This window comes from Chiloscyllium plagiosum, chromosome 1, assembly GCF_004010195.1.
Source record: "Chiloscyllium plagiosum isolate BGI_BamShark_2017 chromosome 1, ASM401019v2, whole genome shotgun sequence".
Taxonomy (NCBI): Eukaryota; Metazoa; Chordata; class Chondrichthyes; order Orectolobiformes; family Hemiscylliidae; genus Chiloscyllium; species Chiloscyllium plagiosum.
This window is the reverse complement of record NC_057710.1, coordinates 49,496,395-49,521,525: the sequence shown is the minus strand read 5'-3', so window position 1 is coordinate 49,521,525 and position 25,131 is coordinate 49,496,395. Positions and strand designations below refer to the sequence as shown.

General features: G+C 41.0%; 1 long non-coding RNA gene across 1 annotated transcript in view; it reads left to right on the top strand.

Moving 5' to 3' along the window:
• The window catches only part of LOC122546637, a 57,176-nt gene that overhangs the window by 640 nt on the left and 31,405 nt on the right, over positions 1 to 25,131 (top strand). The gene's annotated exons all lie outside the window — the stretch shown is intronic.

The following is a 25,131-nucleotide window of genomic DNA, read 5'->3' as shown; positions in this document are numbered from 1 at the left end:
CTATATTAACCACGTACTTATTAATATAAGTGATAACCTGACTATATGTAACATATTTTGATATAATGTGAATATCTTCTTTTCCTGTATTTCATGGAATATGGGAAGTGTTGCAATAGCACTAAAAGGTCATGCATTCTTAATTGTGCCTGAATGAAGTGGCTATTTACTAGGCCACTAGGAGTCACTTGTACTGCTGTGATCCAGAGTTACATGTGGGCTGAACTGGGTAAGGATAGCAGATTTCCTTCTTTTACAGATGACAGTGAAGCAGATGGATTTTTACAACAATAAATCAAAGTCACCATTTCTGAAATCAGCTTTATATGTCTGATGGACTAACTGACTTTAAATGTTACTAGCTGCCTTGTAGAAGTTGAATCCAACTCACTACTTCTTGGTTATAATGTCAGTGACATTACTAGTATGCTAACATCTCCAAAAATGTACATTGATGAAAGTTTTATAATATGTGACATTGTGTTGCGCAGCTACAAGAGTTAGAAGCTATTATTATAGTAGTCATAATAAGGCATGGATAAATTCATGATGATGTTTGTTTTATTGTCACGTGTACCTAAGTACAGTGAAAATCTTCATTTCAGAGCTGTACCGGCAAATAATAGTAAGCAAGGCCATACAGAACATAGGGTGCTTAGACAGAGCGAGGCATACAGGTTACATCACACAGGAGATGCACAAAGCAAGATCAACATTATCAAGACCAATTATTTGAATTTAGAAAGCCCATTCATCAGTCTAATAAAGGGAGGGAAGAAGCTGTTATTGAACCTCTTGGTGCGTGTGTTCAAACTTCTGGATCTTCTGCCTGACAGAAGAAGTTGGAGGAGATCATTACCGGGGTGTGAGGGGTCTTTGATGATGTTGGCAGCCTTCCCGCAACAACATGAAGTGTAAATGGAGTCCATGATTGGAAGGTTGGCTTCCAACATGGTCTGGGCTGTGCACACAAACTTCTTTAGTTTCTTATGGTCCTGGGCAGAGCAGTTGTCATACCAGGCCGATACACACTTAAAAGTATACTCTCAATGGTGCATCTGTAGAAGTTGGTGAAGGTTCTTATGGACATGCAAATTTCCTAAGCCACCTGAGGAAGAAGAGACGTTGTTGTGCTTTCTTGACTGTCACATCTACATGGGAAGTCTAGGACAGGTTGTCAATTATCTCCACCCTCTCAACCTTTGATGTAGATGGGGGCATGTTCTGCTACATTCTTTCTGAAGTCAATGATCATTTCTATAGTTTTGCCAACATTGAGAGCGAGGTCATTATCATTGCATCACAACAACAAGCCCTCAGTCTCTTTTCTGTATTCTAACTCAACATTGTTTGATATTCATCATACCACAGTGGTGTCTTTTAGAAGGCATTAATTCCAAATTTGACTATAGAGTTGAGGATGCACAGGGAGTACAGTTAGGGGCTGAGAATGCATCTTTGGGGAGTATCAGTGTTGAGGGTTATTTTGGAGGAGGTGCAGTTGTTTATCTTCACTGCTTACTGTCTGTGGGTCAGAAAGCTGAAGATCCCATTGCAGAAGCCAGAGCCGAGAGCTAGATCTCGGAGTTTTGAGATTAGTCTGGGGGAGTTAATAGTGTTGAAGGTGGAGCTGTAGTTGATGAGCAGGAGTCTGATTGAGGTGTCCTTGTTATCCAGATGTTCCAAAGATAAATGCGAGCCTAGGGATATGCCATCCACTGTGGGTCTATTGCACTGGTAGGCAAATTGCAGGGGATGGAGGCAGGCTGGGAGACTGGAGTTGATGTGGGCTGTGACCAGCCTCTCGAAGTATTTCGTGATTATGGAGGTCAATCGATGTAATCAGTCAGAGCCAACATGGTTTTGTCAAAAGGAAATTATGTTTAACTAATTTATTCACTGGAGAATTAACTTATGCTGTAGATAAAGGGATTGTGTTACTTTTCCAGAAGGCACTTAATATGGGATGGAGATGGGTTAACTGCATAGGCAAAGATATGGCAAACGGAGTATAATCGGGGAAATTATGAAATTGCCCAATTTGGCATCAAGTTTATCAAAGAAGCATATTATTTAAATGATGAGAGACTGCAGATCTCTGAGATGCAGAGGGATCTGAGTGTCCTAGTGCATGTATCACAGAAGGATAGCATGTAGATGCTGTAAGTTGTCAGGAAAGCTGATAGTGTGTTATGGTTTATTACAAGTGGAAATGACTGCAGGAGCAGAGAGGTTATGCTCCAGTTATACAAGACATTGGTAAGACTACAGCTGGAATATTGTGTACAGTCCAAGTCACAGTACTTAATGGAAGAATTCTAATGCATTGGAAACATTTCAGAGAAGGTTCTCGAGACTAATATCTGAAATGAGCAGATTATCGTGTAACTAATGACTAGACAGACTAGCCCTATATCTCCAGAGTTTAGAATAATCAGAGGTGAATTAATGGGAACATATAAAATCCTGAGAGGGCTTGACCAAGTATATGTGGAAACTAGGTTTCCTCTTGTTGGAAAATCTAGAAATAGGTGGTTATAGTTTAAAAACAAGGTGCTCTCCCCCTTTTAACCAAAGTTGAGGAAGTACTTGTTCTCTCTGGGGTTTGAGTCTTTGGAATTCCTTTCCTCAAAAGGCAGTAGATAGAGAATCTTTAAATATTTTTAAGGCTGAGGTAGATAGATTCTTGTTTACTAAGCAACTGAAAGATAATTGGGATGTGCAAGAATGTAGAATTGAGTCTAAACTCAGACCTGCCATAATCTTAATGAATGGAAGAGCATGCTCGAAGGGCTGAGTGGCCTACGCTGTTCCTTATTCATATGTTCATAATGCAAAGTTACTGAGCAGCCGCAAAGGCTGACATAGCATGTGGTAGACGGGGTGAAGTAACAACGAACTGATCCAATTTGTAGTCCTGTGAAATCTAATTAAGAATGGATGTGGACAATTAAACAACTAACGGGAGGAATCCACCAATATCCTCCTCCTCAACAATGGGGGAGTCCAGCATATCAGTGTAAAAGGCAAGGCTGAATTATGTGTATTCAGAATTTTCATCTGTTCAGCCAAAAGAGCCAGGTGGATGATTCATCTTAGCCTCCACCTATGGCCTCCTACATGACCGATTCTTCACTCCAACATGATATCAATAAATGGCTGAAGACATGGAATATTCCAAAGATCTTGAGTTCCAACAAAATTCCAGCAATAATACTAAAACACTCTCCTTGAATAATAATATGAGTAATAGCCACACATTTAGCCAAAAGAGAATCTAATTGTTTGTTGATGTTCATTGCCATGGCTGAATCTCACACTATAAACATTGTAGAGGTTAAGATTGACTAGAAATTGAACTGAATTACACATATAAATACTGTGCTACAACAGCAAATCAAAGGCGAGGAATTCTGCAGTGATTAACTTACCATTTCTCTTCTCAACGCTTCTAAGATACCTGTAAGGTAGAAGTCAGGTACATGATGGTATACTTCCCACTTGCCTGGATGGGTGCAGCTCCAACAACACTCAAGCAGCTTGACATCATCCAGGATAAAGTAGCCCTCAGGATTAACACCACAACTAGCATCTTGATCTTTCACTTCCTTCACTACTGATATGCCACAGCAGCAGCATTATTATCTATGTGATACTGCAAAACGTACCCAAAATTCCTGATGAAGGGCTTATGCCTGAAAAGTCAACTCTCCTGCTCCTCGGATGCTGCCTGACCAGCTCTGCATTTCCAGCACCACACTCTTTGACTCTAAGACTCTTAATCAGCACTTTCCAAACTCCCAAAAACTTCCATCTAGAAGCACAAAGGCAGTAGATACATGGGCACATCACTTTAAGATTCTCCCCCCTTTCTGACTTGGAAATATATGACCATTTCTTCACTGTCACTGGGTCAAAATCCTGGAATTCCCTCTCTGATAGCATTGTTGGTCAACCTACAGCAAGTGAACTGCAATGGTTCAAGTTGCCAGCTCACCACCACCTCTTCAAGGCCAACTAGGTATCGGCAATAAATGTTGGCCAGTCAGCGATGCCCACATCCCTGGAGTGAATAAAAAATAAAGCAGTCAAGCTCTTCTGCTACCATCTTCAAAACCCCTGACCTTTATCACAAAGAAGGACAAAAGTGGCCGATGCATGGGAAAATCTATATGATCCCCCACTCCTGAAGCCACATACATTCTTACGTTGAGATATCCTGCCATTAATTCACTATTGCTGTGTCAAAATCCTGGAAATCCCTTCCTAACATTTAACACACATCCATGTTGTGTGTGTGTAACACCACCATTCCTGGCTCTTAGGCTGCTTGGGTATGTAAGCTTCACACACAGATATAAGGTAGCTAGCTGTAAAGTCTGATTGATAGTTTAAATACTTCTTTAAAATTAACTTATCCACTGCGTTAATCAATCTAACATGTGTGATAGATTATTAGACCTTTATTATTTTGATTTGATTTGATTTATTATTGTCACGTACCATACTCTACTCTGCTTCCTGAAGTTGATGACCAGCTGTTTCATTTTGTTGACATTGAGGGAAAAAATTGTTGTCTGTGCGCCATGCCATTAAGCTGTCTATCTCATCATTATTTTAGATCTGACCCAGCACGGTGGTGTCATCAGTAAACTTGGAAATGGAGATGAAGCAGAATTTGTCCACATAGTCATGAGCATATAAGCATATGAGTGAATGTATCAACATGAAATGTTGAACTGTAGTGGAAAATATCATGCTGATGATGTCTAACATGTCCAAGCAAGCATCATGCATGTTAATCTGCAGGCAAAATATATGATCAACATCATTAAACTTTGCAAAATTGATGGAAAAGCAAACCTTACAAACTTGGACGTATATGTTCATTATAACATTGGTGAGTTTTGAGCGCTTGGGTTGTTGCTAAGCAAATCAATCCTTATTGAGAGACCATTTCAGAATAACAAGTGACTGGGGACGTTGCTAGCAAGTAAGAGAAGGTCAAAGGCATGTTATCAAAATATTCACAAAAATTCTCTATTGCAAATTGGGACCCAACAAATCTCTTCAGAGAATGTTTTAAACTGCATTCAGAAGTCTCTGGTTTTTGGATTCAGATTTGTCAGGTGCAGAAAAGCAAGCCTAGCTTTGGTACCTAATAGATTTAAAGCCTCAACATTGAATTCCATGACTTCAGAAGCTAACTGCATTTTTCTGTTTTCCATTTTTCCCACAGTCTGTCCTCCCTCCCAGAACCTGTCTTGCTTATGACTTACTTACTTCCCTCTTAGTAAAGAGGTCACATTCACTCCCTTTCAAACATTAATTCATACCCATTTTACATTCTTTTTCTCTTTCATCATCGTTAACAATCATTTCTGTCTTTTGCAATGAGCCTCTGCACAAGCAATCCTTGTCCCTTCTCTTTGCCTTAGTAAAAATGTTTTTCAACTCCTTTGCATCTGAAGAAGAGTCATACTGAAATTCAAACAGTAGCTGTGTTTCTCTCTCATCAGATGCTGTCAGACCGGCTGAGATTCTCCTGCATCCCCTGTTTGTTTCAGATTTCCAGCTTCCACAGTATTTTGCTTTTCTTTAGTTATTAATACTGATGTGTAAAAGATCCTCAAAAAGACATGAACTACTTTAGAAGACTAATTCAGAGTCAGACTAAACTTTTGTATCCATTGACTAGAATTTATGTCATTTTGCCAGAAGTCTACAGAATCCATAAACAATGTTATGAACAGATGAAGAGAGAAAGACTCATTATATGATTTTTCAGATGGTGAACTCGCAAAAGAATTGCTGAGTTCGTCATGGCATCAACCCCATGGAAGCCTTCCAGATAGATTTGATAGAGAAACCAAAGTCTTAAAACATCAAAGAGTTGCTGAAGGATAGATACAAGTTTGAAGCAAATCACCCAAGCCAATAAAACTTACAAGTCCTAAATACAAACCCAACTCATTTGAACAATAAATGTAGTGAGATATTTGGAAGGCATGGCCTTCTGAGTGCGCCAAGGAAATGTTGATCTTTCAAATCGTTTTGTGAGGTATGTAGCAAAAAAGAAAATTAGCACAGACAGAGAATTAAGAAAGTGCTGATGAAGCTACAAAGAACCATGTACTAACAGCATTCAATCCACAAACAAGGAGTATGGTCCAGCCATAATAAAGACCACCTGGTGTCCCACCAGTGGTATATACGTGAGTTTTTCAGTAACCTAAAAGTTGATGGTGAGACAGATTTTAAACATATTTCACATTGTGAATCTCGTGAAAATGATTAAAGCAATCCCACATCCAAAGTATTTGCACACATTCAAATAATCAGTTTAGAGCAAGCTGATGACTATCCAATAATGGCTAAGATTGAAACAGACACTTTAAACATACTTTTCCTGCAAATTTAAGAAAAGAAGCCATGACAAAACCTGTAAATGCATTCTGTAAGTTTTACAATGATTCACCAATTTTATATGCAGGATTAATAGTGGGGATACAATGGCCTTGTGGTATTATTGCTACACGATTGATCTCGAGACCCAGGTAATATCTTGGGAGACACAGGTTCGAATTCCACCATGGCAGATGATGGAATTTGATTTTTTCTTAAATCTGGATTTAAGAGCCTAATGATGACCATGAATCCATTGCTTGTTGTCAGGATAATCCCATTTGGTTTCCTAATGTGAAACTGCCGTCCTTATCTGGTCTGGCCTACATGTGACTCCCCAGAAATATGGTTGACCTCAAACAATAACTGCCCTCTGGGCCATTATGGATGGACAAAACTGCTGACTGAGCCAACAATACCCACATACTATAAATGAATAACAAAAAAATTGGCAGACAAGTTGCAGATCCTTTCACTGGTGGATCTGTCAAGATGAGATTCTCTGAGGGATGGTTGAGATGTCAGTTTAGTGATTTACTGCCCTGATTAATGTTATATTTCACCTCATTATAATGCAGCTTCCTATTTTCCTACCAATCAGTCAGAAGCAAAATTCCAAGAATTCCCAAAACTGAAAGTCCGAGCGGGTACCTGATGACGGCAGCTGGCCACTTCCCTCCTCCGGAATTCCATCTTGGAAAGCCAGCACCAGCATTTTGAATACACTCTGGAGCATGGCTGCACATACTCCGTTTCCACAGATCATCCAAAAGAATGCCACCCTCTCTGAACCATTTTGGGACATCACTGATCCATTTACATTACAAGTCTGGACTCGAAGGCTGCACTTTGGATTGCACTGACACATTTCATTGAAATACTGTTGCGAAAATTCTTTCCACGTAGGGACAGATTTTGGCTTGCAGATTGAATGACACTGCAACTTAGGGATTCTCACATGCTCTCTTAGCACAAACTAATTTAACATTGACTTGGCTACTCACAGCATCTCTGCCTTGCTTTGCTTTGGACACAGTATTCTTACATGAACGTGAATAGTTTTTTTTGAGAAAGGATGGAACTTGGTGGGCGGCACGGTGGCACAGTGGGTGGGCGGCACGGTGTCACAGTGGGTAGGCGGCACGGTGGCACAGTGGGTGGGCGGCACGGTGGCACAGCGGTTAGCACTGCTGCCTCACAGCGCCTGAGACCCGGGTTCAAATCCCGCCTCAGGCGACTGACGGTGTGGAGTTTGCACGTTCTCCCCGTGTCTGCGTGAGTTTCCTCCGGTTGCTCCGGTTTCCTCCCACAGTCCAAAGATGTGCAGGTCAGGTGAATTGGCCATGCTAAATTGCCCGTAGTGTTAGGTAAGGGGTAAATGTAGGGGTATGGGTGAGTTGCGCTTCGGCGGGTCGGTGTGGACATGTTGGGCCGAAGGGCCTGTTTCCACACTGTAATGTAATGTAATCTAATCTAAGGGTTTAAGGGATGCTATAGCATATGGAAGACAGCAGAGATGAGAAGAGTATAAAGGCAGTAGGAGTATACTGCAGAGGGAATTCAGGAGGGCAAAAAGGGGCTATGAAATAGCTTTGGCAAATAAGGTTAAGGGAAATCTAAAGGGGTTCTACAAATACAGTGAGGACAAAAGGGTAACTAGGGAGAGAATAAAGCTTCTTACCGGGAGGCTGCCTCTGTGTGGAACTGCAGTAGTTGGGGGAGGTACTAAATGAGTATTTTGCATCAGTGTTTACAGTGGAGAAGAATATGGAAAATAGCGAACATGGAGAACCAAACAATGACATCTTGAAAAATGTCCATATTACAGAAAATGCATGAAGGTGGATAAATCCCCAGAACCTGATCAGATGTACCCTAGAACTCTGTGGGAAGCTAGGGAAACAGTTGCTAAGTCCCTTGCTGAGATATTTGCACCACAGGTGAAGGGCTGGAAGACTGGAGGTTGGCTTATGTGGTGCCAATATTTAAGAAAGGTATAAGGAAAATCCAGGGAACTATATGGATTTCAGTAACGTGTTCAACAAGATTCCTCATGGTAGACTGGTTAGCAAGGTTAGATCACATGGAGTACAGGAGAGCTAGCCACTTGGATACAGAACTGGTTCGAACTTAGAAGACAGAGGGTGGTTGTGGATGGTTGCTGTTTAGACTGGAGAACTGTGACCAGTGATGTGTCACAAGGATTGGTGCTGGGTCCACTGCTCTTTGTCATTTAAATAAGCAATTTTAATCTGAATTTAGGAGGTATGTTTGGTAAATTTGCAGATGACACTAAAATTGGAGGTGTAGTGGACAGCAAAGAGAGTTACCTCAGATTAGAACAAGATCTTGATTAGATGGGCCAATGGGCCAAGGGGTGGCAGATGAAACCTAAATTACATAAATGTGAGTGTTGCGTTTTAGAAAGACAAATCAGTGCAGGACTCATACATTTAATGGTCCTGGGGAGTGTTAAGAGACCTTAGAGTGCAGGTTCATTGTTCCTTGAAAGTGGAGCCACAGTTCGACAGGATACTGAAGAAAGAGTTTGGTATGTTTACCTTTATTGGTCAGTACATTGAGTGTAGGAGTTGGGAGGTCATGCTACAGAACATTGGTTAGGCCACTTTTGGAACACTATGTGCAATTCCGATCTCCGTCCTATAGGAAGGATGATGTGAAACTTGAAAAGACTCAGAAAAGATATGCAACAATGTTGCTAGGGTTGGAGGGCTTGTGCTATGGAGAGAGGCTGAAAAGGCTGGGGCTATTTTCCCTGAAGCATCAAAGGCTGAGGAATGACCTTATACAGATTTTGAAAATCATGGGGGGTATGGATAAGGTGAATAGTCAAGGTCTTTTCCCCAGATTGGGGAGTCCAAAACTAGAGGTCATAGGTTTAAGGTCAGAGGAGAAAGACTTAAAAGAGACGTAAGGGGCAACCTTTTCACGCAGAGGGTTGTGCGTGTATGGAATGAGCGGCCAGAGGAAGTCATAATCATAGAGATGTACAGCACGGAAACAGACCCTTTGGTCCAACTCATCCATGCCGACCAGATATCCTAACCTAATCTAAGCCCATTTGCCAGCATCCGGCCTATATCCATCTAAACCCATCCAGATGCCTTTGAAATGCTGTAATTGTACCAGCCTCCACGACTGCCTCTGGCAGCTTATACCATATATGCACCACTCTTTGTGTGAAATAATTGCCCCTTAGGTCCCTTTTATATCTTTCCCCTCTGTCCCTAAACCTATGCTCTCTAGTTCTGGATTCCCCACCCCCAGGAAAAGACCTTGTCTATTTATCCTATCCTTGCCTCTCATGATTTTATAAACCTCTATAAGGTCATCCTTCAGCCTCCGACGCTACAGGGAAAACAGCTCCATCCTATTCAGCCTCTCCCTATAGCTCAATTCCTCCAACCTTGGCAACATCCTTGTAAATATTTTCTGAACCCTTTCAAGTTTCACAACACCCTTCAAATAGGAAGGAGACCAGAATTGCATGCAATACTCCAAAAGTGACCTAACCAATGTCCAGTACAGCCGCAGCATGACTTCCCAACTCCTGTTCTCAATACTCTGACCAATAAAGGAATGCATATCAAATTTATTCTTCACTATCCTATCTCCCTGCGACTCTACTTTCAAGGAACTACAAACTTGCACTCCAAGGTCTCTTTTTCAGCAACACTCCCTAGGAACTTATCATGAAGTGTATAAGTCCTGCTAAGATTTGCTTTCCCAAAATGCAACATCTCGCATTTATCTAAATTAAACTCCATCTGCCACTTCTCAGTCCATTTGCCCATCTGATCAAGATCCTGCTGAACTCCTAGTTAATCATCTTCGTTATACATTACACCTCCAATTTTGGTGTCATCTGCAAACTTACTAATTATACCTCCTATGTTCGCATCCAAATAATTTATAGTGGTGGAAGCTGGTATAATAACAACATATAATAGGCTTTTGAATGAGTAGATTAGATTAAATTCCCTACAGTATGGAAACAGGCCCTTCGACCCAACAAGTCCACACCGATCCTCTGAAGAGTAACCCACCCAGATCTATTCCCCTATCCTATATTTACCCCTGACTAATGCACAAAACAATATGGGCAATTTAGCATGGTTAATTCACCTGACCTGCGCATCTTTGGATTGTGGGAGGAAACCAGAGCACCTGGAGGAAACCCACGCAGACACATGGAGAACGTGAAAACTCCACACAAACAGTCACTCAAGGCAGGAATCGAACCTGGGTCCCTGGCGGTGTGAGGGAGCGCTGTTAACCACTGAGCCACTGTGCTGCCCATATGTATACAAATAGCAAGCATTTATAGGGATATGGGCCAAATGCAGGCAAATGGGGCGAGATTAATTTAAGATATCTGGTCAGCATGGATGAATTGTCTGTTTCTGAGCTTCACATCTCCATGACTCTACAACTTTCACTTAAGATATGCTCCTCCTGTGCTGTGTGGAAAATCATGGAAGATTCAGTTGTCTCTGGTGACCATGTGTGTAGAGAGTGTGTCCAGTTGCAATTATTGTTTAACCACATTTTGTAGCTGAATTCACATTGAGAATCTGCGATGTTGAGCATGTCGTGGATTACATGCTCAGTGAGGTGGTTATACCGCAGGTGAGGACAGGATAGGCAGAAAAGGCAGGGAGGGCCACCGGAGGGGTTGTGGAAAACAAGTGGTGAATCTCCTATTCTGACAGATATGCCATTACGGATATTGTTGGAAGGAGATATCTGTGCAGAGGAAAAGAATGTGAGGCAATTTCATGACACCATGGGTGAGTCTGCTGCACAAGATGATCTGAGGAAGAATGACAGGGCTACAGTGATAGGAGGTTCAATTGTAAGGGGAACAGACAGGCATACTTGCAGTTTCTAAAGAGACTCGAGAATGTTATGTTGTCTCCTTGTTATTAGGATCAGGAATATTACAGATAGGCTGTTGGCCATTCTGAAGGAGGAGGGCAAACAGACAGAAATTGTGGTACATATCTGTGCCAATGAGAAAGGCGAGAAAGAGATGAAGTCCTGCAAACAAAACTTAGTGAGCTAGGAAGTAGATTTTAAAAATCCCAAAGGGTAGTAAAATTCAGATTATTTCTGGTGCCACGTGCTTGTGCGTAAAGAAATAAAAAGTTAGTCGAGATGAATGCATGGCTGGAGAGTTTGGACAGGAAGGAGGCCTTTAAATTTCTGAGACACTTGGACCATTTTGAGAGCCGTGGGATCTATACAAGGTCAACAGATTGGACCTGAACCAGAACGGGACTCAAAATGGCAGAAGTGCTGGAGATGTACTGAATATGCCTGGGAACCTTAAAAAAGGAAATCAGGAGAGTGAATTGGGAGAAAGAATGAATAATTGCAGGTAAGATGAAGGAAAACCCTGAGTAAATTTACAAGTATGTTAAGTGTAAAAGATTAGCTGAGGAAAGAGTACTGTCCATTAAGGACCACAGTGATAATTTGTGCATAGGTAGTGTTCTAAATGAATATTTTTAGTCTGTGTTCACTAGTGAAGGGGATGGTGTGGGCACAGGCAGCAGGAAGAAGGACTCTGATATACTTATAGAAATTAGTATAGATAGAGAGGAAGTTCTAAATGATCTTGCCAGCATAAAAGTAGATAAATCACCAGGGTAGGATGAAATTTATCTCAGGCTGCTGAGTATGGCAAGAAAGGGGGTACATGATGCTGGCAATAATTTTCAATTCCTCTCTGGCCATTGGAGAGGTGCCAGATAATTGGAGGACAATTAATATGGTACCATTATTCAAGAGGGGAGCAAGGGATAAACCAAGAAATAACAGGCCAGTCAGTTTAACTTCAGTGGTGGGGAACTATTGGAAGAAATTCTGAGGGACTTAATTAATCTACACTTGGAGAGGCAGGGATTAATCAAGAACAGTCAGCACAGTTTTGTTAAGAAGAGATCATGCCTTCATTGAATTTTTCAAAGAGGTGATCAGGTGTGTAGATGAGGACAATGCTTTTGATTTGGTCAACCTGAACTTCAACAAGTCTTTTGATAAGGTTCTTCATGGGAGACAAGTAGCAAATCTAAGAGCTCATGGGATCAAAGGAAATTTGGCTAGTTGGATCCAGCACTTGGTGATTAGCAGGAAGCAGAAGATGATAGTTGAGGGGTATATTTGTGACTGGAAGTCTGTGTCCAAGTGTGATTCCACAAGAGTGTGTGTTGGGGCTATTGCTGTTTGTGTTGTATAAAGAATGATTCAAAATCCCTATAGTTCAGAAAGAGACCATTCTGCCCATCAAATCTACACCAACCCTCCAAACAGCTTCCCCAGAACCAGCCCCAGCCCCAGCCCCCTATGCTATCCCTGTAACCTCACATTTATCACAGCTAATTGACCGAGTCTACATATACCTGAACACAACAGACAATGTACCATGGCCAATCTACCTAACCTGCACTTCTTTGGACTGTGAGAGGAAAATGGAGCACCCAAAGAAAACCCATGCAGACACGATGTGAATGTGCCATTTGCCCAAGGCTCCACACAGCCATTTGCCCAAGATTTGGATTGAACACAAGTCCCTGACATTGTGAGGCAGCAGTGCTAACCATTGAGCCACCGTGCCACCCTAAAAATGTAGGAGGGGATGATCAGTAAGTTTGCAGATAACATTAAAATTGGTGGGGTGGGAAATAATGGGGAGGGTAGCCCTAGCTTAAGGGAGGATAAAATTGGGCTAGTCAAATGAGCAGATTACTGGCAAATAGAATTCAACCTGAATAAGTTGTGGTGATGCACTTGGACAGGTCAAACAAGGCAAGGCAATACATAATGAATGGAAGGACCCCGGGCAGCACCAAGGGTCAGTGAGGACCTGCTATGCATTTCCTCCAGTCCCTTAAGATTGCACGACACATAGATAAAGTGGTTAAGAAGGCATATGGCATATTTGTCTTTACTAGCGAAGGCACAGAGTTTAAGAGCAGGGAACATATGATGAAATTGTATTAAAAAGTTGATTCAGCCATAGCTGTAGTATTATGTGCAGTTCTGGGAGAGATGTGTTAGCACTGGAGAGGATGCCAGGGAGATTTACCAGGATGTTGCTGGGTGGAGAGTTTTAGTTTTGAAAAGCAGTTGGATAGTCTGGGATTTTTTTCCTTATAGTAGAGGAGATGGAGGGGGGGACATGATTGATATATATTGAATTATGAGGGGCATAAACTAGGTAGAGAGGAAAGAACTTTTCCCTTTTGTAGAAGGATCAATAACAGGAAGTATTGAATTAAAGTAAGGGGGAGAAAGTTTTCAGATGTGATGTGAGAAAAAGCTTTATCACCTAGAGGGTGGAGGGAAACTGGAACTCACTGTCTGTAAGGTTAGTACAGGCTGAGAGCCTTAGAACATTTAAGTATTTAGATGTACCACTTGTGATGCAAATACACACAAGGCCATGGGCCAAGCCCTGGAAAATGCAATTAGAATAATTAGATGATTGTTTTTCACTGGCACAGACTCGATGGGTTGATGGACCTTTTACTGTGCTGTAGACCTCTCTGACTCGATGATTCTTATTATGTAGTTAATGAGACAAGTTTACAGTGCTACCAAGAGAAAACAAAGAGAAACTCTCCATGAAACGTGACAAAAATTACACTTCAGTAAAATGTGGTGTAGGTCAATCCCTTGTGCTTGAAGAAGAATGAAATTATATGGTCAATTTCCAATGCCCAGTTGAAAGACTAAGTAAAGTTCAAGGTAAATATGATGCAGTGAGATGGAATCTTACAAAGAGTACAGGAACACATAGAAATGGTACAGCTCATATCATGAGTCAAAGGGTGGATGAATCTTTGAGAAAATGCTCTGGTCCATGACAACAAAATGCAGCTTTGAAGTGGTGTCCTTAAAAAGTACCCAGTTTCAAAGACCTAAATCCCACACTTGCAAGTAACACTTCCTTCTTGAAAGATGATGTCAAACATGGTTATTAGTCAATGTATCTTGCAGAGGATCCCCAAGAGCTCACAACATTCCATAATCTATTTAGACAATACAGTTTTCAACAGCACCCTTTCATCTATTTATTAGTCCAGATTTCTTTCAAGCATACATGGAGCTCATTATGTCCACTGTATGAGGATAAATCTGTAAGATCATTGCCATGGTAGGAAGAACAAAATGCACTTAATGATGCAACCTGCATGCATCAAATGATTGATCTTCAACAGCCTGAAACATCATAGATTCCCTTTATTTTGACCCATTTATTCCAGTGTATTCTTGCTCCTGATCCACGTCAGAATAGAGAACATAAAAGCTACACCAACTCCTCAAGACAAAGATGCTCATTGAAGATGTCTCAGTCACTTTAATGTTTTGTTGCAATACATCTTCAAATATCACTCATAAATCTTCATCACTTAGACAATTGTTGACAAAGAACATGCCTTTCGTCCAGAACAAGAACCACTAAGAACTGCACATTGGTTCAGTGGTTCATACTGCTGCTTCACAACACCAGGAACCCAGGTTTGATTCCAGCCTCAGGTGACTATCTGTGTGCTCTGCCTTCCTCCCATAGTCCAATTATGTGCAGGGTAAATGGATTGGCCATGCTAAATTGCCCATAGTTGTCCAGAGAGGTGCAGGTCAGATCAATTAGCTATGAGAAATATACGGTTACAAGGATAGGTTGGGGTAGATGCTCTTTGAAGAGTTGGTATGGATTTGATGGTCTGCTCCCACACTCTTGGGGGGTCTATGATTCTAAGCCCAGAAATGGTGATTTTTATGACGCTGGGGAGTTAATCAATCTCTGGTTTTTAATTGATTTGAGACCATTATCATTATCACAACAACAACCAGGTGAGGAGAGGTGCTCATCTCCTCTTTTTAATCCCCTCTTAGTTCATTGTAACAAGTATTTTTATTGCTTTCACACTTCAGTTGAAACTTAATTAACTAGATCAAAATGAAGGAACTAAATTCTGTTTCATGAAGGAAAGAGGAAATCTATTATCTGCTAACACCCCCCAACCAAACCGAACTGAATGGTGGTGGGCAGAAGGATCCGGTTGGAAAGTTGACAACATAGAAAGATAAAGGCAGTTGTAGTTTAAAGTTCTCATTAACCCTTGAGTTACAAGAGTGAAAGTGAATCTGAGCAATTTCATAATTGTCCTATTTCATCAGGATTGGCGACACTTGCAGATGACCTTTTTTATCTAAATGGTGTTTCTTTTTTTAAGTTGAAGTTTGATTGATGCTGGTTCCTGAGTTTGAGAGAGAAAGGAAAAGAGGAGCTTTCAGTATCTTTACTGTTATCTGTCCATGTTGTATTCTCTTTCCTTTGCTGTACTGTAGTTGGTTTACAGTTCCTTTGCATCTCCTCGATTCTGTATTGTTGCTTCATTTCAATTTGGTTGCTGATGGCAAACCTTCTTCCCTCAAGGTTTGAATCTATCATGCATGTGCAAGTAAAACAAGACATATGTATTTCTTGACACTTCACTGACATTTAATGTCTCTTGATTAAAGTAGTAATTCTGACTCAGCCAGTTTTGTACATTCCATGTAGATTATTTGGACTGTACAGATGATGGCAGTGACCACCTTAGGTCAAGGGTCATTTTTGTCAAAGCATTTTTAATCTATTAAAATTCCAGATATTTAAAATCAAATGATATAATTTGAACACTGATATTTATTGATATTTTCATTGAAATTATAGCACAACCAAATGCAAAAAATGTGGACTGATAGCAGAGGAAAAGGTGATAAAATAATGCATCTCATAAAAATGTGGCAGATTAAATAACTAATACTGAGTTGTTGTCCTCATGCATACTTAAGAGTGTTTGATTGAACGAGGTGTTTTTGTGTGCACAAGGAATTCATTGGGGCTGATCTCAAATTTAACACTTTCAGCCTTTTATATTCCTCCTCTGAAGGTCAGTTCTTCCTGCTAAACAATCACCTTTTCAAACCTGCCAGGTTGCAGACACAGCATGGTAACTCTTTCACTAGTGGGAAAGAGTCAATTCATGCATATAATGACTCCTAATTGCCTTTTTAAGTGCTTCATTTGGCTTCCTGCCAGACTCACCAGGGGTTGGGGGATTGCTGCCGTATTTGCAACTCACTATTGAGAAGCTGTAAAATGCTGAGATGAATTGGAATTTGAGTCTTATTTCTATTTGGGTAATTGTCCACCTCACCCATCTCCAAATCCAATTTGAATTTTCTGTGAAAATTCTGTATTACCTATCTGTGAAGAAGATACTCCTCACAGTTATCTGCAGTCTTTTTTAAATCCATTCATGGTATGTGGGCATTGCCGGCTGGGCCAGCATGTATCATCTGGCCCTAGGTGCCCTTGATAAGGTGGTAGTGTGCTATCTTCATGAACCAGTGCAATCTATGTGTAATAGGTCAATCTACAATGCCATGGAGCTGAGACGACTGACCCCCATCCTCCACAACCATCTTCACCCTACACAGAATCCCTACAGTGTGGAAATAGGCTATTCGGCCCATCAAGTCCACAGTGACCCTCTGAAGAGAAACCCACCTGGACTCATTCTCTTACCTTATTATTCTACATTTACCCCTGACTAATATACCTAACTACACATCCCTGAACATTATGGACAAGTTAGCATGGCCAATTCCCCTAACATGCACATCTTTGGTTTGCAGGAGGAAACTGAAGCACCCTGAGGAAGCCCATGCAGACACTGGGAGAATGTGCAAACTCCACATAGTCAGTCACCCAACGCTGCAATCAAACCCGGGTCCCTGGTGTTGTGAGGCAGGAGTGCTGACCACTGAGCTACCATGCCAGGTGTGACTCCAATCAGAAGAGAGATTTCCCTCCAATTCCTGTTGACTCCAGTCTACATGAGCCTGAACTTCACTAACAATCTCAAATCTATTCTTCAAGTTTATATCTGTGAGGTTAAATCTTACTGCTATTGGTAAAGTATGATGGATCCTTGCCATGTTACCTAGCAAGATTTCTCATCTAATATTTTTTGAAAAATGCCTCATTAACTATCTACACCAACCCTTGGTGTACCTCATATCAAATTCTTGCGATCTTACCACATGCCATTCCCAGAACTACTCACCATCAGCAGGTATTTGCTGAAAGAACAGCATCCCTTACACCCGCACATTCTTTGAGAGGTCTCTGTGTGCCGGAACAAGAGTGGCAACTGAGCACTGTCCCTCATTGTCAATGTATTAGCACTTCAGCAACAAAGACATGCTGTACACCATTAGAAGCCAGCATGGCTGATGCTTTCAGTTATGAGGGTGGTGGTGTTGAGGTAATGTCACTGGACTAGTAATCCAGAATACTACACTAATGTTCTATGAGACCTGTGCTCAAATCCCATCATGACAGATGGTGAAATTTGAATGTTAAAATTCTCAAATCAGCAGTTGGTCTCATGGTGACCATGTAGCCACTGTTGATAATTGCAAAAGCCCATCTGGTTCATTCAAGTGGGATGAAGATCTGCTGTCCTTATTAGACTGTTTTACATTTTATACCAGATACACATTTGGTTGAATTTTAACTATCCTCTGGGTAATAAATAATGGAAATTAATGCTGACATAGCCAGCAATATGCACATCCCATGGATAAATAGTAAACATGACTTTTCAACTTAGTCATGGTTGGCGGCACAGTGGCAAGCACTGCTGCCTCACAGTGCCAGAGACCGGGTTCAATTCCCACCTCAGGCGACTGACTGTGTGGAGTTTGCAGTGCTAACCACTGTGCCACCGTGCCGCCGTGCCACCGTGCCGGCGTGGGTTTCCTCCGGGTGCTCTGGTTTCCTCCCACAGTCCAAAAATGTGCAGGTTAGGTGATTTGGCCATGCTAAATTGCTCATAGAGTTAGGTGAAGGGATAAATGTAGGGGGGTGGGTTGCGCTTCGGAGGGTTGGTGTGGACTTGTTGGGCCGAAAGACCTGTTTCCACATTGTAAGTAATCTAATCTAATCATTTAAACCCATACCACACCCTTTAACTGTTCCGAGATAGATCCCATCTGAAGACCCTCTTTGAGATCTGCTACATTTTTTTCTCCTAATGCCGGTGGACACTTATATCCTGTCTGACCTGACACCTCTACCTAGTCCTAAGCAAGGGTCACTGGACTTGAAATGTTAATTCTGATTTCTCTCCACAGAAGCTGCCAGACTTCTGAGTTTTTCTAACAATTCCTGTGTTTGCTTCCTCTATCATGTCATTGCCCAGTTGGGGAAATCACATACAGTCAATATGTTTGGACAAGTCCAAACATGAACTTTTACTGACAGCCAGTGAAAGGGAACACAAAGGAAACAAATCCAAGCTACATTTCACCTGTAGCAAATGCTGGCATTTTGACCTTGACAATCCATGGTGTTTTTCAGCGTTCAGTTGGATCTATTAGAGCTGGGCACTGATCAGGTCCTGAAGACCTGTGGGGATGAAAAGCAGCTGATCTTTGTCAATGATAAGGAAGGCTTCTTCCTCCTCAATGTCCTCATGCTTCCCTTCAAAAGGCAGCTCCCATTCCTTCAGTTGCTCTGCATTTATCATATTGTCTTGCTGCCTGCTCCAATTGTGCAGCAAACGGCATGCCGTGATGATGTGGCATACTCTGTCAGGATGATAGTGGCGAGGAGCACGGTCAGATACAAGCTGTGGAAATGGACCTTCTGCAGACCTATCATCTTTTCCACCATGGTCCTTGATGCAGCCTGTGCACTGACAGCACTGGCTAAGTGACTCATACATAATATCCAAAAGAGCATACTTACTCAGATCCCCTTCCCATCCCAGGACCACTTCAATCGTTCCACTTTCCATTTCATTCATTAGAGGCATTATCATGCTTACATAACATATGATGCAGCAATGTTTCCCCTGTCCCAAAGTACCCTTGGAAATTTCACAAATAACAGGGTGCTTTTTCCAGCATTGGGTTCCTTTTAAGTGATTCCTACTAATAGCCGCTTCACTGAATTGACAATGTTGATTTGGCCCACACCAATAATATGGTACGAACCATCTTTGACCAGCATTTGATGCATAAAAATTTTTGCCTCGCATTCATTACATTTATGTAAATAAATACCTTAGATTGAAATGTAACTGGAATTTGTGTATTTTCCATTGAAATATCCTAAGGTTCTGATATCCGTTAAGCGCGAAGGAAGAGGGCGTTGTTGGTACAATCAGCAAGTTTGCAAATGACACAAAGATTGGTGGAGTAGCAGAAAGTATAAGGGACTGTCAAAGAATACAAGAGGATATAGATAGACTGGAGAGTTGGGCGGAAAAGTGGCAGATGGATTTCAATCCAGACAAATGTGAGGTGATGCCTAATTCTAAAGCGAAGTATACAATGAAAGGAAGAGCCTTGGGAGCAGAGAGATCTGGGAGTGCAGGTCCATTGTACCCTGAAAGTTGCTGCACAAGTGGATAGAGTGGTCAAGAATGCTTGCCTTCATTGGACAGGGTATTGAGTATAAGAGCTGGCAAGTCATGTTAAAATTGTACAAGACATTGCTTCGGCCGCATTTAGAATATTGTGTACAGTTCTGGTCGCCACATTACCAAAAGGATGTGGACACTTTGGAGAGGGTGCAGAGAAGATTTACGAGGATGTTGCTGGAATGGAAGGTGCTACCTATGAAGAGAGGTTGAGTAGGTTAGGTTTATTTTCATTAGAAAAATGGAGATTGAGGGGGGACCTAATTGAGGTTTATAAAATCATGAAGGGTATAGACAGGATAAATAGCGATAAGCTTTTTCCCAGGGTGAAGGATTCAATAACAACACGTCATGCTTTCAAAGTGAGAGGTAGAAAGTCTAAGGGGGATACACGCAACAAGTACTTCACACAGAGGGTGGTGAGTGTCTGGAACGCCTTGCCAGCAGAGGTGGTAGAGGCAGGCACAGTAGATTCATTTAAGATGCATCTGGACAGATGCATGAGGAGGTGGGGAGCAGAGGGATACAGATGCTTGGGAATTGGGCGACAGGTTTAGACAGTACATTTGGATCGGCTCAGGCTTGGAGGACTGAAGGGACTGTTCCTGGGCTGTAAATTCTGTTTTTTCTTTGTTTAATCATAGCTGATACCATTAGCACTGTCTCCTGCCTAATCACATAGTTGCTGGGTCCCCTTTTGCCTCAACCATTTCCACCTCACCCCCAATGGGTCCTCCTTGCCCTCGAAATCCTGACATTACACTTTAGTGGTGCTCACCCTGATCATTTATGCTCTTCCTGTGGAGTCTAGAATGCTGAATACTGCCAAAACAACCACCTTCTCTGTAGCCTATTGTTCAATTCGATGATCTCCCACATATCTTCATATAATGTGTGTTTCCCCTTCCCTCACATCCTTGTTCTCCCCTCTGCAAATGCTTCTTCTTTGCAACACCCCAGCCTTGACTCCCCCATTCCTGTTGACAATGATCCTCTTCTGCTTCCATTGCAGCACCCTCCTTAACAATCACAGATGCAACCAATGGACTTTCTTCATCTCTGACTTCTGACTGATTTTAAGCAGCGTCAAGATTAGAGTGGTGCTGGAAAAACACAACAGGTCAAGCAGCATTGGAGGAGCAGGAAATTGGACGTTTCAGGCATCCTAATTCCTGATGAAGGGGACTTTTTCCTGAAACATTGATTTTCCTTCTCCTCGGATGCTGCCTGACCTGCTATACTTTTCCAGCGCCACTCTCATCTTGACTCTAATTTCCAGCATCTGTAGTACCCACTTCTGCCTGCCTGATTTTGAGCAACCACTTGTGTTGACTGACCAGAACCCGTCAACTGTCTTTGCAACTCCACAACTAACATACACAACTGCCCTGGCTGGTGTTTCTGGTTACCAGGTCTGGCTGACTGACTGCTGCAGGACAGAATGTTGTTCACTCTCCAACTGTAGTTGGACAGATGTACTGATGGTGTGCATCCCAATCTGATGACCTTGGTTTGTGCCCACGACTGACTGGATCAGGATGCTCTGATGCACAACACCACACTCCACCCCCCCAACATCTTTGAATAGACTGAGGACAAGACTCCCAGCCACTTTGCCACATGACCATTTGGTTGAATAAATGTGCAGTACATTTTCCATACTGGCTAGAAATCTGAATATTAATGTGGGAAGTTGGGTCATTAACAAGGCATTTAACAAGCAATGATGTCTTGAGAGAAATGCAACAAGGTGCTTTTCAAAAGCATAAAAGAGGGAGCAAAATGTTCCTGATTTCAAGTTAGGCCTTGCCAAACTTCTCATGCAATTCTGCCAGGGTTCTGCTCATTATCCTTCATTGAGTCATGACTTTCCTCAGTATTAACTATCTCCTCAATATACCGTTATTCACAAATTTTGAAAATGTACTTTGGATTCTCAATATCATATCATTTGTGTAAATAGTGTATTGCACAAAAATGGTCCCAGCACTGATCCATGTGAAGCATCATTTCTAATATTTTTCATGCTGTGTAGCCAGCCTTAACCCCTGACATGTGTTCTGGTCTGTATGCTTGTACCTATTTAGAAATATTCATGCATCAACTTGATCTGCAATGGCAAAACCCCAAAAAGACCTAAGCATTTACCCTTCATCTACAAATAAACTTACAGACCATTACAAACATATTTTCTCATTAAAGTTAAGCCAATATACTGCAAATTTTTGCATTGTTCTAATGGCTTTTCCAGGTACATTTTTATATATTGTTTTGTAACTAATGGTATATTTGGTGCTGATTTTCATGGGTACATTGGAGTCAGTCTTGCTAACTGAAAACCTCAGGTAAAATCCTTAACCGGAGAAAAATCTGAACAACAGCCAGATGACTGTGATAGAAGACCACGTGATATTGAAATGGAAGGTTTTCTCCTACAGTTTAGAATGTCTGTAGGTAACTTCTCTCCATTTTTACAGTGTTGACATGTATTCTGTGCCAAGAACGTTTCGATAATGTTAATCTCAGTCTGCTGCTGTAGCTGCCAGAAAGAGTTATAGTACTGACAATATAAAGGTAATTTTACAAGTCCACAGTACCAGTTCTGAACCTTGCCTCACACAAGCACATTTTGGAATTATGGCCTTGCATTACACATGATTGAAAAACCTTAATTTCAATTGAAAACTTGGGGGGGGAGGGCAGTGGGGAGGGGGGCTGTGTCCTCCAGATTTTCAGATATTATACCTGACTGCTAAATAAGCCTCTATGCTGTTGGTAAAGAGACATAAAATGACCGACATCATTTTTTTTAAAACTGAGTATTGAAGGGCTTAAGGAACAATTGAGTTGTATAAAAAAAAATTCACAACACAAACACTGATTTGGAGATTGATTCTTAACATTTTGCTCATAATTCAATAACTGCTATTTCACTTTGTTTTGATTTATTGTACTCATCAATTCCAATAAAAGAGTGCACTGCAGAGTAATAAAATAAACCTCGAAATAGTTAGCAATGTTGTCATGAGTGAATAATCTGCACAATCAGTGAATCATCTCTGGATTGTTGACTGAGCAGAGCTGTGCTCAAGAACCAGGGCTGTCAGGATGCTTGTGGTGCTCTTCAGCACATGTCTCATTGAGATACTGGCCCTGAAATCAGATCATGGAACATTAAATTATGTATGCATAATGATTAGTCTGAATTATTTTCTGCATCTTTTTTAGTAGAACCATTAAACCATTCATGATAAACAGGATAAAATTACAGAGACAAAAATCACAGGCAAAACACTAAGTGTTTGAATGTTAGAATCTCAGAGTATCAATTGTGGCCCACTGTCTTTATAGATAGCAATTTGGTAAGACTTTAATCTTTATTTTCAAAACATTATGATGTGACAATCCTGTTCCTATTTTTAATGAAATATATAATAACAATTTTTTTTTCTAAGAAGCTTGTTCATATCCAGGGGGTTGAATTAGAATGCATGTTACATTGAAACATTCACATATGCTGCATATATATGTATGTAAGATTTTAAAATTCTGTTATATTGTGACATATTTTTGGAACTCCTAAGGTTGATTTTGAGAAGGAATGGGCAATTTTAAAGACTGTTGTGCGTGCATCTCATATTCAGCACACATTGGGTTTGAAAAATACACAACTGAAAAATAAATGGCACTGAAGACGAGTTCAGGCACAATCTCGTTATTGTGCACTTTGAGAAATCAACTTTAGACACACAGTTATTGGAGACTTGATGAATAATAAAATGCAGGCCAAGCTGATAGAACATAGAAGATGGAATACTACAGCGTAGTACAGGCCCTTCATCCCTCGATGTTGCACCCACTTGTGAAACCAATCTGAAGCCCATCTAACCTACACTATTCCATTCTCATCCATATGTCCATTTAAAAGCCCTGAAAGTTGTTGGTGAGGGGAATGTTTACTGGAGTTTGGAGCTGTCATCTAGAGTTGTCAATATGCTGCATTGGTATTTGTAAGTTAGGCAACAAGAAGATAAACTAAGATTCCTAGTCTTGCTAGTTGTCCTTTACCTCCTTGAACATTGCTTCTCTGCTCCTCTAGGGTATTGATATTCAGGCCTTTGGATATAGCCATTTTCTGGATGTGCTGCACTTCAAGCCTCCAACCTACCAATTATGTCACATGGGGAAATACAGAAGGCAACAAAAAATGAAACAAATATGACTGTAACTGTTGTATTTCTCAGATTAGCAAGCTATATATTGTTAGCAAATATGTTTATGCTAGATTGGCAGTGATTATCATATTTGAACTCTGAAATGAATTAAATGTTCCAACTTGCTCTTTTTCTAACTGAACTAAATGTCTTTCTATTAAGTATCAACTAATGGCAGGAACTAGAGATCCCCTTGTAAACTGGCTGGTGGTCTGGCTGATTCCAAATATTTAACAATGGACAAGCTGCTGACGTTTTGAAATCAGTTCTCCAGAATCCTTTGCTTCCAAATAGATAATGATATACAATGGAATTAATCAAAGAGAATGACATACAATGGTATTAAGCAGAGAAGTATTGTAAATGCAGCCCAAATTGTGCATGATTCAATTGTTAGAGATGACCACCATATAGAAAGGTGTAGGAGTAGACCACTTGGCCTTTTAAGCTTATTCCATTGTTCAATATGATTGTAACTAAAATAAAACAAAGATCTGCAGGAAATCTGAGACAAAAACAGAAACTACCTTTTGAGTGAAGAAACGTTTTCTGATCTCAGTCCTAAATGATTTACCCTGTATCCTGAGACTTTCCTCCCTGATTCTAGATTCCCCAGCCAGGGAAACCATCCAATCTGCCCAACCCTATTAGAATTTCAATCATATCCCTTCTCATCCCTCTAAACTCTAGTGAATACTCCAGTCAAACCAATCTCTTCTCATAGGACTGTCTTGCCATGTCTTGTGTGGCAAGTACATCCTTTCTTAGGTACATGCAATTATCCAGATTTGATCTCACCAAAGCCTGGTTTACTGCAACAAGACATCCCTAATTCTGAACTCATATCTTCTTGTAATGAAGGCTAATGTACCTTGCTTTCCTAATTGCTTGCTGCACCAACTTTAATCCCAGATCCCTTTGTACATTCACCCTTCCCAAAGTATCACCATTTAAATAGTACTCTTCCTTTCTGTTTTTCACACTGAAGTGAAAAAATGAAC